The sequence below is a fragment of the Nyctereutes procyonoides genome, unplaced genomic scaffold, assembly GCF_905146905.1.
Source record: "Nyctereutes procyonoides isolate TBG_1078 unplaced genomic scaffold, NYPRO_anot_genome, whole genome shotgun sequence".
Taxonomy (NCBI): domain Eukaryota; kingdom Metazoa; phylum Chordata; class Mammalia; order Carnivora; family Canidae; genus Nyctereutes; species Nyctereutes procyonoides.
This window is the reverse complement of record NW_026575024.1, coordinates 8,323,022-8,338,005: the sequence shown is the minus strand read 5'-3', so window position 1 is coordinate 8,338,005 and position 14,984 is coordinate 8,323,022.

Below are 14,984 nucleotides of genomic sequence, written 5' to 3'. Positions count from 1 at the left end.
CGGCTGGAAAGGATGGGGAGCCCGAGGAGTACCCCACTCTCTGCGACCTGGCGGGGGGGGGGCATCCCCAGCTTCTCCAGCTGCACCTCCGAGACCGGCCCGTGTTAATCACTGGAGCTTTCATCGTAGGTGTGCAAAGAATAAATGAGCAGCATGGGTGGATCTTGATTAGGATTCGTGGGGCAGACCCATTATTTTCTAAAGGCTCAGGTTTCTCACTATGGGATACCCCGCCGGTCTGCAGAAGTTGGCCAGCGTCTCTGGAGCGGTCAGATTTACAGAACGGTGCTAGGAAAGTTTATTTGCACCCCCCTACCCCACCTCGGGGAATGTGTTTCTATGAAATGAAGAGTCTTGTGGGCAATTTTGTTTTTATTCATGAGATAAAGAACAGGTCCTTGGAAATGATCCTAATGCCAGATTTTGTTGCTGTCCTTTCCCAAGCATTATTATCATATTATTTTTTATTTGATCCTCCTAGGAAACCTGGAGGCGGGCGGAGTAAGCAACAACCCTCGGTGATTTAGAGGAGCAAAGAGAAGCAGGCAGGGTAACCCATGCAGGTAAGCAATGGGCCAGAGAGCAGTTAGGATTCCCAGTCTCAGGCAGAGGGAGAAGCAGGCTCCATGCAGGGAGCCCGACATGGGACTGGATCCTGGGTCTCCAGGATCACGCCCTGATCTGAAGGCGGCTCTAAACCGGGGAGCCACCCGGTCTCTGCCCCTCTCTCTCTGTGTGTCTCTCATGAATAAATAAATAAATAAAATATTTAAAAAAAAAAAAAAGATTCCCAGTCTCTTTGACCCAACGCTTTCAGGGAAGACAGGTGTAGTTGTTGTGTTTTTTTTTTCAGTCGGGTTTTATGTAGGTGGAGTTCAAGGCATCTCCAGGGCTCCTCTTAGGCTAAAGGTTGTGGAAAAATCCCAAGAGCACAATAAAACCCCAAGAAGAGGTTTACTTAAGCATGATTCACCCTAAAATACCTACTTCGGGCTTTGGGGAAGGGACTCGTTTTACCTTTGTCATCAGGTACACACCAAGGAGTGTTTGCAAGCCCCGCCAGCAACCTGCCTGTTGATGCTTTATTACGGTAGGTGACTGCATAGCTGTTGGTCTTTGAGGACCACAAGAGATTGCTGTGAGTGGGTGGCGACGTGATCCCGCAGACAGAGTTAATAATCCTAGACAATCACAGGCTCTCTTTTACTCAACGGGTGTGCCCCTTCTTGTACAGAAAGGAAGACTGAATCACAGAATGGAAAACAACTACAACACGGCCTGTAGCAGAGCAGGAAACAAAAGAATGGGATTTCCCTGCTTAACTTAGACTACGGCGTCTGAAAGAAAGGTAGACTTGGATGCCAAACTTGGGTCATTTTCCATGACAACCGTTAACTAACAGGCAGGATCTAAATGTCTCCACGGATGATTGGCGTGGCTTTCGCTGGAGAGAAGAAAACTAAAAGTGACCTGGTTCCAGTGTGAAAGGTGTAAATCAGAAATTGAGGGAGGGCACGTGATGGGGTTTAGGCATGTGCAAAAGTAATGTAAAAGTAACAATGGTGATGAAGTTTATCATAAATAATAATCATGGCTCACGGTAGCTGTGTGTCAGGCACTGCTTTAGGGGCTTTGCAAGTACTAATGCATTTAATGTTCACATCGACCCGATAAGGTATATGTGCTGTGATTGTCCTCTCTTTATTTTTATTTTTTAAAAAGATTATACTTAAAAAACTTTTTAAAAAAGATTTTACTTAAAATACTCACAGGTACTATATGTGAAGTTATACACATGAGTGTGGGGGACCAGATGACCCTGTGTCACCCCTTGAAAGCTGTGTGACTTTGGACACGTTCCTTAACCACTCTCCACTCTTTATATATTTGAGATGGAGAGTGAATGAGAGAGAGTGAGCATGAGCAGGGGGGAGGGGTAGAGGGCGAGGGAGAAGCAGACTCCCCGCTGAGCAGGGAGCCCGACCCATGTGGGGCTTGATCCCAGGACTCTAGGATGATGATCTGAGCTGAAGGCAGATGCTTAACTGAGTTACCTGGGTGCCCCCGTCCCCACTTACAGTTGAGGAGAACCAAATACAAGGAGGCTGGTAATAAAGACAAATCTCAGTCCTCATGTTTGCCTTGGAAATGTTGAGGAACATAAGCTTTGGCATCTATTAACTCCATTTCAGTTGGCGGAGCCAAAACTAGTCCATCTGGTACTTTTGTGCTAATTAGAAAAAGGTGCTCCCTGAGGGCAGGTGCTGCATATTTGAGTTGATGGCTGGACAGGCAATATTCAGGGGCCCCCTATGTGCCACTTGGGGGATATGCTAGGTTTCTGCTGAGACCCACCTCTCCGAGCTAGGGGTCCCTGCGTACGGCCAACTGTTATGCTGCCCCGGCTCCTGCACACAATAGTTTTGAGACTCTGAGCAACCTCCTCAGTGTCTTTGAGTCTCTGCTTCTTCATTTAAAAATGGGATGATGAAAAAAAGAAACAAAAATGGGACGATGCTACTAACTTTAGACAGAGGCTTGTGGTGAAGATTCACATGAATTTACCCAGCGTACGGGAAGGAAGCAGTAAGAGAGCAAAGAGAAAAATGAGGTAGGTAGATTGCACCTCCTGTTGGATCATACGCTTCTTGGAGACAGGAGGCATCCGTTTAGAGACTCATTTTGAAATGTCGTGGACTGTCTGTCACGGGGAAGGCACTGGTGTCTTATAAGAAGTAGATCACGTTTTCAGTTCTTATCATTGAAAGATGTTAGTGCTCAAGTCACTTGTGCAATTAAGTTGTGTTCTCAATAAAGTGTCTTCCTTGGGCTGCTGTCTTGAAGGCACTATATTGAAATAAGCAGAGAGGCACTTGAGTGGCTTAGAGGGTTAAGCATCTGCCTTCGGCTCAGGTCATGATCTCAGGGTCCTGGGATCAGGCCCCACATCAGGCTCCTCGCTCAGCAGGGAGTCTCCTTCTCTCTCTCCCCTCCCCTCTCCTTTACTTATGCATACTCAGCATTTGTCTCACTCAAATAAATAAATAAAATCTAAAAAAAAAAAAAAAAAAAAAAGAAGAGAAAGAAAGAAGCAAGAAGTAGAGCCCATGACACTAAATTTAGAATTGCCTTCTGAATGCCTTTCAGTGAGTTTGAATGGACTCACAGGTACTATGTGTGAGGTTATACACATGAGTGTGGGGGACCAGATGACCCTGTGTCATCCCGGAGCCACCCCTTGAAAGCTGTGTGACTTTGGACACATTTCTTAACCACTCTCCACGTTAGTTTACTCTTCGGTGAAATGGGGATCATAAAAACAGTCCTTTCATAGACCTGTGAAGTGTAAGTGAGAAAAATCCATATAAAATGTGTTGTGTCATCCATGGCAAGTAGTAAGCACTCATAAAACGTTAGCTGGCGGGGTCCCTGGCTGGCTCAGTCAGAAGAGCACAGGACTGTGAGTGTGAGCCCCATCTTGGGGGTAGAGATTGCTCAAAAAAAAAAAAATTAAAATGTTAGCCGGCTTAATGGATGGTGATTATTAAATAGAATGTACATCTAAGGCAGCACTGGCATTTTCTGATTTCTCTTAAATTCTCTTAAGTTTAACCTCAGAGGAAGCTCTCTCAATAAATCCAGGTTAAATGATTCACCTACGTCCTCTTGCCTGCCTTCTTAGAGGACGCAATATGTTTCTTCAGCCGCTCGCTGAGAGTGGAGGTTAGTTCCGGACTTGCATGTGAGTATCTGTCAGTAGGAAGAAGAGCAGGGGCAGACGGTCAGTTGGCATCTTTAATGGCTTAATTGCCAGGACCAGGGATCTTGGAGGCTCAAAAGTCAAGGATGAACATTTCTTGTTTCTCCTTGCATTTTGGCGCTGGCTTTTCCTTTCTCTGGATGGGTCAAAGGCCAAGGTCTAGGTTGAACTTGGAAGGTTCTTGAAAGCCAGTGAAGGGTTTTCTCTCCCTGCTTATTTGGTAAGTTGAATGCAGCAATGTGCTGTCTGCAGCACCATCGTATACTTTTGAATGTTGAGAAGATTTCCCCCGAGCAGTGCTGAGCGGACTGGATAAGATTATGAGCTTTCCTCATATGAACACCCAGGAGCAGCTTCTTTAGTAGCAGATACCCCTGGTTTCCTAACAGCAAGTTGCCTTGGCTGCATGTAGCAAGAACTATCAAACAGTGGGGCAACCAGTAGGATGCCCCTCCACATAACAAGAAGTCCTAGATTCCAGGAAGCCACCCAGGACTCAAACTCCTTCTGTCTTCCTGGTCTACCCAACTTTGCACATGGCCAGCACCATCATGGTCCGGTGATGACTGCTCCATTGCAAGAATGGCGACACAGCCCATCTGAGCAGAAGAAGAGCGGGTGACGGATGTGCACGCTAGCAGAGTCTATACTTTTTTATCAAGCAAAAAAAAAAAAATCTGCAAGAGAATTAGGGATATCAGGTTTCGTTTTGTTTCAGTTGGGCTTAATGGCATCTTGAATAATTCTAGGATTCTATTAATAAGAAAGAAGGGAAAGGATATTTGTTAAACAACTAGCCGTGTCTACCAATTGCCACCTGACTACTCCCTTCTCCCTAACAAGTATCTCTCCTCTTCAAGGTGGCCATATGCTTCCGAGAATATATATATTTTTAAAGATTTTATTTATTTATTCATCAGAGACACACAGAGAGAGGCAGAGACACAGGCAGAGGGAGAAGCAGGCTTCCTGAGGGAAGTCCGATGTGGGACTCAATCCAGTCACACCCTGAGCTGAAGGAAGATGCCCAACCGCTGAGCCACCCAGATGTCCCCCCCCTTTTTTAAAGATTTTATTTATTAAAAAAAAAGATTTTATTTATTTATTCATCAGAGACACACAGAGAGAGGCAGAGACACAGGCAGAGGAAGAGAAGCAGGCTCCTGGAGGGAAGCCTGACCGAGAATATTTATATCAGCTCCAGGAGGTGGGCTAATTAGCTTAAACTCTTTAGAATCATCATTTCCTCTTACCAGTGATTAATTTATGTCTTGATATGTGACATCATTTTGCACAAGGAGATTTGAGAGAACGAGTACCAAAGAGTTTAGGGAAAAGTTTCTTTCTTCCTAAAGAGAGATTCAAGAAATTGAAGGGCTATTTTTCTTCCCCTGGTTGTGGTTGTGTGAATATGTGATCACTGGAGCCCTGCAACAGTATCGCAAACATGAAGGGAGCTAGCTTCATAGGACAAGGCCAATATACTGGAGTTTGCATAATGGAGTCATGGTAAAAACCTACGTCATTCAAGAGGCCACTTAGCTGGGGAATTAGATGAAACAACTTTTCTTCTAGACTTTTTTTTTTTTTAACGTGAGATGATAACATTCCTTATTATTTAGCTATTTTGAGTTTGGTTTTTCTGCTACTCACACCCAATGGGATTCTAATTGATACTCATTTGAGATCAGTAGAATGGGTCAATATTTTTCTGTGTGAATATACCTTTAAACAATAGAAATAACTGTCACTGACTTCATCTCCTCCTGCTCTCTCCTAATTTGCTGTTGTTCACTACCAGGCCAGGAGCGCTCCTGTGGCAGGCACCACACTTGTGCTCTTGCCTCTGCCTGCAATACTTTCCTTACAAATAGACATTTAGGTTCACCCACCACTTGATCCCATCTCTAATGAGGTGATATTTGAGGCTTCTCTGACTCCCTTATCTAAAGTGGAGCTGACTCCTCCTCCCCATCCCACCCTTTACCCCTCTTCTTTCCTTCATAGAAGGTAGCATCAGTGAACAGAGCACCTTTGCCTTTCTTTCATTCTCTCTTTTCTTTCTTTCTTTCTTTCTTTCTTTCTTTCTTTCTTCTTTCTTTCTTTCTTCTTTCTTTCTTTCTTTCTTCTTTCTTCTCTTTCTTTCTTTCTTTCTTTCTTTCTTTCTACTTTCTTTCTCTCTCTCTTTTTCTCTCTCTTTCTTTCAGATGTTATTTATTTGAGAAAGAGAGCGAGAGAGAGAACGAACAAGGGGATGGGGAGAGGGAGAAGCAGACTCAGTGGGGATCCTGATGCAGGGCTCAATCCCAGGCCCCTGGGATCATGACCTGAGCCAAAGGCAAGCACTTAACTGACTGAGCCACCCAGGTGCTGCTACTTCTTCATTTAAAAATATTTATTAATTTTTAATTTAAATTTAAATTTTAAAAATTACTTTATTTTTATTTCTTTTTAAGATTTTATTTATTTATTCATGAGAGACATAGAGAGAGAAAGAGAAAGAGAGGCAGAGACACAGGCAGAGGGAGAAGCAGGCTCCATTCCATGAAGGGAGCCTGACGTGGGACTCGATCCCAGGTCTCCAGAACCACACCCTGGGCTGAAGGCGGCGCTAAACCTCTGAGCCACCCGGGGTGCCCTTATTTTTATTTTTAAAGAATCTCTACACCCAATGTGGGGCTGGAACCCACAACCCTGAGATCAAGAGTCACATGCTCCACCGACTGAGCCAGCCAGGCACCCCTCTCAACTTCCTGACCATCCCGTTCTGTAGGTTTATGGGAGCAAGAGCTTTTTTGTTCTTGTTGACCGCTAGATCCAGTTCCTCATACAGTGCCTGGTACACGGTGGTTGCACACGTGCTCTCTCTCTCTGTATATATATGATGAATATATGTACTGTGGTGATCGAGTGCAGAGTTTGGTTCAAACACACCTGTCTTTGAACTCTGGCCCTGTCACTTGCTACTTGTGTGGGCCTGGTCAAGGCTCCTGCCGAACTTCCACTTCTGCATCAATTAAGAATTTTTTCCCAAAATCTATCTTGGGGTGCCTGGCTGGCATAGTCAGAGAAGCATGCAACTCTTGATCTCTGGCTTGTGGGTTCGAGCCCCATGTTGAGCAAAGTGATTACATAAAAATAAAATCTTAAAAAAAAAAAAAGCCCCTATGTCATCCACTTGTTGTGAGAGACGAGTGGCTAACGAACACAAGGCACAGAGGGTTTGGTGCAGGACCAGCGTCTACACGGGAGGTGACTGGTGCTGCCCTAGTTAAAGGCAGTTGCCCTGCAACCAGGAGTCACTCGCTTTGCTTTTCCCGAAGCGACTATTTGGAAAGGAGACTTGAAATATTTCATCAGGCAAAATGTGGGAGAATGGTGAAAAATGTAAAAGTAAACAAATGTCTCAAAGCTGCTGTCTGCCCAGGTCGGTGGTAAGAAAATGAGAACATTCTGCATAAACAGATGTTATTAAAGACGGTGTGTGCCCGAGCGTGGGGTCACGGGCCATCTGCCACCGCAAATCCTCCTGCATTCCTCAGAAGAAAGGCATTATTTCCCCTCCCTCCCTAGGTTGACCAGTATAAATACTGCTAACAGCGACAGGGGGAAAGGATTATCCCACTTAGCTATTTTTAGCTTCCCCTTGAAGTCTTACACTTCACATTTTAAGTTTGTTTTCAAAGTCCCCTTCCAACCCAAATAAACCCACGTTCAGAAATGAAAGGATGCAGGTTACTACTTTCCGATTCTCCAGGGAGCAGGCAATGAAGCCAGCCTCCCGTGGAATGTTCTGTGAGCCTGGAGGCCTCACGGGGATCCCGCAGGAGGCCGCGCCTCCATCCCGGGTGGGAGCCCTCCTTGACAGCGGCCCTCGGCTCTCTCCCGCTTCTCAAGATAACCCACTAAATCACAATCTTCCAGGATTTTCTATTCAGATTCTGTAAGTCCTTTCTGTTGGGGGTATCCCATCCCCTGCTGGGACTATCACTGCTGTACTTGGTGAAAGAAAACGCACCATTTCTATTCATTCATTCGCCTACTGCATGTCAGGTACTGTGACCTGCTCTCATGACACTTCTTTTCTAGTAGGAAAGCTAACAAAGCACTTAATAAGTTAAAAAAAAGCCCCAATCTTAGAGGACCATATTGTGAAGTGATATGTAATGGGTTCTAGGATAGAAATATGTACAGAATCCTGAAAGGCCACAAAAGAGAGAATGGTCCTTTCTCTATAGGGAAGGGATGTTAGAAAAGGAAGGAGATGATGATAGACCTGGTTCATGAGAAGGAGAGCATCCTGGCTGAGGGAGCTGCAAAAACAAAGCCACAAAAGTCTGTCATGGCTGGTATGTTGGCCAGACTGGGAGTTCTGGGTGTGGCTGGAGCTTTGGCTTTGAGGAGTGAGAGGAGAGGGAAGACATGGTCTGGACAGGAGGTGGATCCAGAAGTACCTGCTGGGGGCCTTTATTCTGTCAGACTTGCCTTTTAGAAGGGATATTACATGGAAAAATCAGAAAATATAGAGAAGCAAAGGCAAAGAAATGAAATAAAGTATAATTTATCCTCACTGTTCAAAAAAAAAAAAAAGTTAAAAAAAATCTAGAAATCAATCCAGAATTGAATAGAATACTGTCCTATTTATTATGAGAACAATTAATAAAATAATTGTATTTATTAATATATGACAATCTCAATATAATGCTTGCTATATGGTGGATGGCATCCTAAACTCTTCATATATTCGCTCATGTCGTGCTTCCCTATTTCACAAAAGGAGGGGCTAAAAAATCAGAAGTTTAAGTATCTTTTAAAAGTCCTACAGCAGGACGCCTGGGTGGCTCAGTGATTGAGCATCTGCCTTTGGCCCATGTCGTGATCACGGGGTCCTGGGATCGAGACCCGCATCGGGCTCCCCACAGGGAGCCTGCTTCTCCCTCTGTCTCTGCCTCTCAGTGTCTCTCATGAATAAATAAATAAATAAAATCTTTAAAAAAAAAAAAAGTCCTACAGCCAGTTAAGTGGCCAATGGGATTTGAAGGTCCGCCGTATGGATTTTAGAGCACACTCCCTGTGATCTGTGAGACGGGCCCACGAACAAGTGGCAAGACCAAGTCAGGGGCTGCCACCTGCCACCAGGAGGGTCAGCTGCGTGATGGTGGCGAGTGTGACGGGTGGGTGGGCAGGGGGCCAGGCGCCCACCTGAAGGATCAGAAGCGGTGAGCGGTCTGAGGAAAGCCCTGTAGGGCCAGAGACAGAACAGCAGGTGCACACATGGGAGGCAGGGAGGTGGCCCATTTCAGGGACAGAGGCGAGGCCCGTGTGACCAGGGGTGCGGTCAGGGCGAGGCTGCGCGATGGGCGGGCGAGGGCACACAGGTAGGCAAAGGGTTCTCATTCAAATACTGCTCAAGGAAGAACACTGCTCGATGAATCCTTTTGCTCAGGTTTTGTGACAGCTTGTGGAGGCCGGCGTTTGTCATGGAGCTCAAGGAGACATAGAGAGCCTGTCTCACATCACCCCTTGGGGCTGAAAACCTGGCAGCGTTTGGGAACCTCTCCTTTCTGAGCCAGTGTCTGAGCAGAACTCAGCCTCCCTGGAGTGACTGCTGGCCTGACCCGGGCTGCAGTTTAGCTCTGATGAACCTGTGACAATTTGAGCCACACTTACACTAACCTCAAGACTTCCCCGAAGCAGTGTTTTCTTGGTTGTGGTTTAAAAACAAATTCTGAATGCTAGGTTATTTTGCTACGATTTACATGATTTCTAAAAAAGGGACACTGAGGCCCAAAATAGGAAGAAACGAGGGTGGGCTTCATGCGGTCGGTTTCCCGTGAATCAAGATTTTACTGTCATCTGTGTCTGCCTCCGGAGCAGGGACTCTTTATGGACTTATGGGCAGGGAGATGGTAGGCTAGAATGAAAGAATAATAAATAGCTTGGCCAATGATCAAATATTTTGCAACAAAAAAGTATGCGGTGGCACTACTTGGCGTTGATGTAACTGGCTCATAGTCTGAATCGAACAATAAGAAAACATTGGCGGTCCTGATGGTGCGTTTGGGTTGCTCTTCAGAGGGTAATACTTGGGAATTTTCACAGAACATTCATTAAGGGGAAATGAAGAGTTCAGGCAGCCAGAGTCAGAATCACCAAATTCCCAAGTCCTCTATATGTCACCTTGGGAAAGTTACTTAGCCTCTCTGAGCCTCAATTTCCTCATCTGCAAAATGGATGTAAAAACGGCACCTATTTTGCAGGGTTGTCCTGAGGATAATTCATACATCAACTCATAACTGAGTAAACTGATATAAAGAAGTGGTTACTCGGTTGGCTCGGTTGGTGGAGCAGTGACTCTGGGCAGTGAGTTCAAGCCCCGTGTTGGACATAGAGCTTCCTTAGGAAAAAAAAAATAAATTGATGTAAAGAAGTTAGTTCAGAGCCAGGTGTAAGGCCTCAATAAACATTTCTGTGTGTCTCTTTTTCCATCATGCCCTTTCCAGCCCTTGGTCTGTTGCTCCAGCTCTGCTGTTCCGTAGCACATCTCTCTGCATGACCTCGGGAAGGAGTAGAGTGGCCACCTCCAGGTCCATGGCACAGCCGCAGCAGAAGCCCTTGCAGAGAATTGGCCCCTTACAAAAGGGGCTTTGCCCTATGGCAGGGTTTCTATCGACCGTCTGGGACAGATGATCCTTTGTCGTCGGCGTCTTGTGCACGGTAGGATGTTTACTTGGCAGCATCCCTGGTCCCTACTACTAGATGCCAGTGGCACCCCTGCCCCCACAATTATGACAACCAATAATGTCACTGGGCTTTGTCAAACGTCCCCTGGGGGACAAATTACATGGTATAGTTTAGCTTTATTGTTTAAAAAATCATTAAATTATATACTCTTATTGTTGGGGGGAGAGAGAGAGAGAGAGAGAGAGAGAGAGGCAAAGGGAAAGAGGCAAGGCAGGAAGGCAGGAAGAAAGATACTGTATACAGATGGACAGAGCAAAACCAAAACAAATGAAAACAAAACACTCCTGTCTATCACTACAAATGTTTTATTAAAAATCCTTAGAAATTAGTTTTCCTCTGTGTGAATGGATAGATCAAAATATCTTTGGACCCACAGATACAAAGAGCAAAAGCTCCTCGACTGGAAATGATGGACTTGAATCCCAGTGTCACCCCTAACGAGCTGTGTGACAGCAGCCAGGCCGCTTCACACCCCCAAGCCTCAGTTTCTTCATCTGTAAATGGGAACTATCCTAGTGCCTAACTCAGCACAGCGCCCAAAACATTCCTTTATTGTGGGCTCTGAATACTTGCAAAAATACGTATAGCACCTGCCACGTGCCCAACACAGTGCCAAGAGCTTTCCCCAAGTTAAGTCCAGTACTGATCAAATAACTACATGGAGTAACTACTGTTTTGTTCCTATTTTATAGGTAACCAACCTGGCATCTGAAGCGTAGAGGGCAGTTTGTGGGGGGCACACAGCTGGGAGGTGCAAAGGCAGGCAAGAGGATGGTGGTCAGCTCACTCAACTATCCTGCTTCCTCGATATCACCCAGAATTCTAAAATCTTCCCCCAGGACAGAAGAAAGCTCCTTCCCCTCCACCTCCAGGATCCTCCTGGCTTGGGAGAATTTAGGATTCTTAGGGCACTTCCTCCATTGCCAGGGTCAGTTGTTTGCTGTTGTCACCTGCTGGAGACAGGCCATTCAGGAATCAAAGGAAGGTGCCCGGCTGAAAAAATGTGGCAAGAGTTTGGAGGTGCCTGTGCTCTGTGACCTGCTGCCGAGTCTTTAATACCCTAATCCCCAAGTGACATCTTGGCACTTCTGTGTGTTCTGTTGGCCACACGGGGCAATCCTGGCAAGAAGATGAGAGGGGATTCCACAGGGATGCGTGTGCCAGGAGGGGGGGGTCCGTCTCCGAGGCTGGCTGCCACACTGATACGCATTCTAGAAAACTTTTTATTTGAATTCCAGTTAGTGGGACGCCTGGGTGGCTCAGTGGTTGAGCATCTGCCCTTGGCCCAGGGTGTGATCCAGGAGTCCGTGGATCGAGCCCCACATCGGGCTCCTTGCAGGGAGCCTGCTTCTCCCTCTCCCTGTGTCTCTGCCTCTCTGTGTGTCTCTCATAAATAAATAAATAAAATCTTAAAAAATAAAAAAAGAATTCCAGTTAGCTAACGTACAGTGTTACTGAAACCTTTTTTTTAAAAAATTTTTTATTATTATTGTTTTTCCTTTTTTTTTAATTGAAGAATAATTGACACACAATATTGTGTTAGTTTCAGGTGTATAATACAGTGATTTCACACTCACCTACATTATGGAATGATTACTCCAATCTGTCCAGTTACCATAGACCACCATGTAATTTGTTACAATCTTATTAATCACGTGCCTCCTGCAGTACATTACATCCCCAGGTCTTATTTATTTTATACCTGGAAGATTATACCTCTTAATCCCCTTCATTTACTTTGTCCAGTCACCTACCCACCCCTCTCCTCTGGCAGCCATCAGTTTGTCCTCTGCAACCATGAGTCTGTTTCTGTTTTCTTTTGTTTGTTCATTTGTTTTGCTTTTTTGGATTCCACATATAAGTGAAATCATATGGTATTTGTCTTTTTCTGACTCATTTCACTTAGCATAACACCCCCTAGGTCCATCTATGTTGGCACAAATGGCGAGATCTTATTCTTTTTTATAGGTGAGTAATATCTCATTGTATATGATGGATATACTGCATCTTCTTTATCCATTCATTTGTTGATGGACACTTGGGTTGTGTCCCTATCTTGACTATAATAATACTACAAGGATTGTAGGGATGCATATGGCTTTTTACATCAGTGTTTTCATTGTAGAAAACCTTTTTTTTTTTTTTTAAGATTTTGTATTTATCCATCTGAGGGAGAGAGAGAGAGCAGGAGCAGGTAGGTGGGGATTTTAAAGATTTTAAGCAAAATCTTAAAAAAAATACATGTTTGGTCAATCTTTGAGATTTTTTTAAAACATTTTATTTGTTTATTTGAGAGACAGAACACTAGAGAGAGAGCTGGGAGTAGAAGGAGAGGGAGAATCAGGCTCCCGATGTGGGGCTCGATCCCAGGACCCTGGGATCACTACCTGAGCTGAAGGTGGATGCTTAACTGACTGAGTCACCCAGGTGCCCCGAGATTCTATTAATATGTTCAGAGTTAGAGATTAGCTGTGTGCCCCTGCTGATAGAAAGACATAAATTTTTGATTATACACTTAATTTTTTATAAAGTAGTATTAGCTACAAGGCCTTATATGATCTGGCTCCTGCGTGGCGGTGCGACATAATCTTATCAACCACTGTCTAGCTGCAGTAGGAGACTTTCTGATTCTCAAACACAGGCCTTTTCCTACCCCAGGACCTTTGCACTTACTGTCCCTCTGCCTGGAATTCTAGTCCTGAAGACAACCATCAGAGGCCAGGCCTCCTTGAATTTCTGTGCCCTCATAAAAGAGGCCTTCTTTTAGCCCCTTCCTGCTCATTATCTGCTTTTGTTCTTCATAGCACTCACCACAACCTGATTTATCTGTATCTTTGAATTGTTTATTATCCATTTGCCCCTAAAAACATAAGCTCCTTGTCCAACGGATTTGTCTATCCAGGGTATCCCAGCACAATATCTTGCATACTTTAGGTGCTAAGTGAATATTCCCTCCGTTTGTTTCTGTCTCCATGAATTTATAAATAGCTGGCCAACATTTGGTTGCAATCACCTTTGATTTATTGGCAGCTGAATTTTGCTAATTTCCGGTTGCCAAGGGTTGCCTTTCTTTGGGATGACAACACCAAAGCATTTGTTGTCTTGTGCACCATGAGTGTGAAGCTGAAACGTCAGGTGACACCAGAGAAAGACTCCGTCATGGCAGCTCCTTAAACATAGAACATATTAAACATTCAGGGCGTCGGTAGCTGGCTCATAGAGAATTCCATCCTTAACACATGACAAGTTGGGGTTTACAGTCAAAGTCCACTTAGCAAATGTTTATTCTACGACGTGCTTTTCTTTTGTTTCCTGTAAGTATAGCTTCATGCCCTGCCAGGATTTGAGGTCATAGAAACACGAGGAGGCTATTAACATATCAATGGAGGGATCTCTTTGGAATCTAGAATTTGGAATAATATTTGCATCTCAAGCTCAGAAGCCGCCCAGGCAAGGCTGCTTATTGATTGCCTTTAATTTCCCCTTAAAACAGTGTCTGTTTCTGAATAAAAGATTAATACAGGAGGGCTCAGTTTGTCGCGTGATTTATACTCAAATGCTGCCTCCCCCCCCCCCCATTCAGTAGCCCGTTGCATGCACGTCCCCACCCCTGAGACGTTTGCATTCAGTTCCTCAAGAAAAATAGCTGCTGGTCACCAAAGCCTGCAGCTTAATTGAATTTGTCTTTGTCCACTTAATCTTCATGCTGACAAAAACTGGGGTGGGTGGGATTTACCCAGAAAGACCATACCTGAAAAATACAGCCAATCGCTAGGAGACCCGGTGGAGGAAAGAGATAAAAAATGCACTTTAAAAAATGAAACTCTCGGGGATGCCATTTAGGATGTCTGTGCTGTGCTTCTCTTTGCTTTCAGCGTTGCCAGATACTCCCAGTATCGCCCCAGTATAAACACGACGACCCAAGAAGTGAACTACTGCACTAGCTTGGAGCACCTCCGTCATTCTTGTCTTGGCTGCAATTTCTATTGCCTTTTGGGGAAGGAAAAAACATGAGAAGAAAGTGATTTCTGTTTTGTGTGAAGTTCAGAAACCTCTTTCTATAAATGAATGGGTGTTAATAACAAACATCACTAATAGCAGCCATTTATCAAATAACTTTTTTTAAATAAACATTGTACTAAATACTCTCTACTCTTTATCTCATTTAATATTGGCTCCAACACTGCAAGGAGGTCCTATTAATATTCCCACACAGACAAGGCTTGGAGATGTGCAGGAAGCTGCCCAAGTCTGTAAAGTGGCAGAGCCAGATTTTGAAGTTGGGTGCATTTGGGTTGAACATCTAAGACTGTAATCCTGCTGGGAGAAGTGCATGCAGGTGGGGGTGCCTCTCCATCCATTGACTTCTTCAACATGGTGGACGGAGGAAGGGTGAGCTTTCCAGGTAGGCAGTCAGTTAGGACTAGGGGTCTTGAGCTTTGAATCCTAGGTCTGTCTCCTGCTAACTTAGACTTAACCA